Source organism: Mus caroli, chromosome 12 (assembly GCF_900094665.2).
Source record: "Mus caroli chromosome 12, CAROLI_EIJ_v1.1, whole genome shotgun sequence".
Classification (NCBI taxonomy): Eukaryota; Metazoa; Chordata; class Mammalia; order Rodentia; family Muridae; genus Mus; species Mus caroli.
In genome coordinates, this window is record NC_034581.1 from 32,263,495 (window position 1) to 32,265,552 (window position 2,058).

Sequence of the window (2,058 nt, forward strand, 5' to 3'; positions counted from 1 at the left end):
TAGTGTTGTTTCTATTGGTTTTTCATAGAAAAGCTCTTTGGACCAGCCTAGCATAGCAGCCCAGGGCTGCTATCCCTGTACTGAGGCAGGACCACTGCCCTGAACTGGAGGCAAGCTTGAACTACAAGAGTGAGATACCGTCTTAAAAATGGAAGAAAAAATTTTTAATTAAAAAAGAAGGAAAAGGGGAAGAAAAGGCTATTTGGTTCTGGTTTGTTCACTAAACAGCAACACTGGACACACACACACACTGCTCATGGAGGAACAAGACAAAGTTAATCCAAACTACAGAGACAGAAGCTGTCAAGATTGTTGCTGTCATGCTGACACACTATAGGGTCTTACTGATGCAGGCATGAGCTTACCCTGTAGATGTGTTAAATAGATTATGCTTTAGTGTAAAAGGTTATACAGGAAGTGTCCTCCGCCTACTCACACACACACACACACACACACACACACACACACACAAGGATCTCACATGGGAACAGCCATTGCCACACTAGCTAGAAACTCCTAGGTATATAATTCATTATTCCATTGTATGCAAATTTTGCCTCGCTTAGTGATCTCAGAGAAAGCCTCTAGGCCCATCAGGTGGCTGTCTCCAGAAGACTCATCTGAAAGAGATGAAATCATTTACAACAGTCATGTAAAGATCACGTGCACCTCTCAGGACATCTTAAGAGAAACCTGGAAGTGCCCTCATCCAGATACAAATTCCAGAAGCCAGAAACCAGGGTTAGAGTGGGCTCAGAGAGACTGCTTTATCTACAGGTGACTGAGAGGAAAGCAAAGGGCAGCCTGTGGGTGACGTAGAGGCCAGAGGTCACTGCTGTTTGGAGCAGTGAGGAAGCACAGCTTCTGGCAGTGAGGCAGCTCTTCCTGCTTTACCTTGACTCTGCCTAACTGCATTAATCCCTCGTCATCATCAGGTGGACTTTCTACCACCCACCCCCAGCAGCCCCCGATGGTCCTGGGTGGGTACCTTCACTCAATAGTTCCTTTTCTGAACAAATGCTTTAACACTGTAGATCTTTCCCAGGATGCCCTTCTACCTCTTACAGGGATGACTCTGGCAAGTCCAAATGAGCCCATGTGGGTGACCTGGTGACACAAAGCCTAAGCTAAAGTACCAGAAGGGCAATCGTTTGCCTCTCACAAGCAGGGAAATTACATGTGCTGAAAAAGAGAAAGCATTTCCTATAGGAAGAATCAGACAGGCAGGCAAGATGGCTCAGCAGATAAGAGCACCTGCAGCTAAGTCTGAGGAGCTGATTCAATCCCTACAATCCACATGGTGGAAGGAGAAAATAAACCTCTACAAGTTGTCCCCTGACTGCCATGTGTGAGCCATGGCATGCATAGATAGGTAGATAGATATGTACGAACACACACACAAATAAATGTTTGGGGCTAGAGATATGGCTCAGAGATTAAGGGCACTTACTGCTCTTGCAGAGGACCCAGGTTCAGTTCCCAGTACCCAGAAGGTGGCGCCCAACAGTCTATTCCAAGGGATCTCACAATCTTTTGGTCTCCATGGGCACTGGGCATGCACGTGGTATACCTACATACAGGGTACACCATGTGGATGTTATTACCCTATACATGCAGGAAGAACACTCATACAGATAAAGTAAATATAAATAAATCTTTGAAATTCTTTTAAAAGTAATGAGTATGGAAAACCAGAAGAGATCAGATAAAAAGAGCAGAAGACTTTCTATCTTATATTTATAGCTACGGGACATAAGTGCGCACAATACCTAAAAGAGCTGGAGATTCCAGTCTGAAAACACTTGTTCTACACTCATGGAAACTTTAGTAACACCCACTCTTTCTTCCAAATCCAACTCCTGACATTCATAATCTCCCATTTGCACTCAAATTTTAAGCAAAAATGTACCTAGATTATTTCATTAGTAGAATAATTCAGATCACTATAAGACTGGAGCCAATAAGATCAAAAATTCAGGTGACAGCAGATGCTGGCGAGGATGTGGAGAAAGAGGAACACTCCTTCATTGTTGGTGGGATTGCAAGCTGGTACAACCA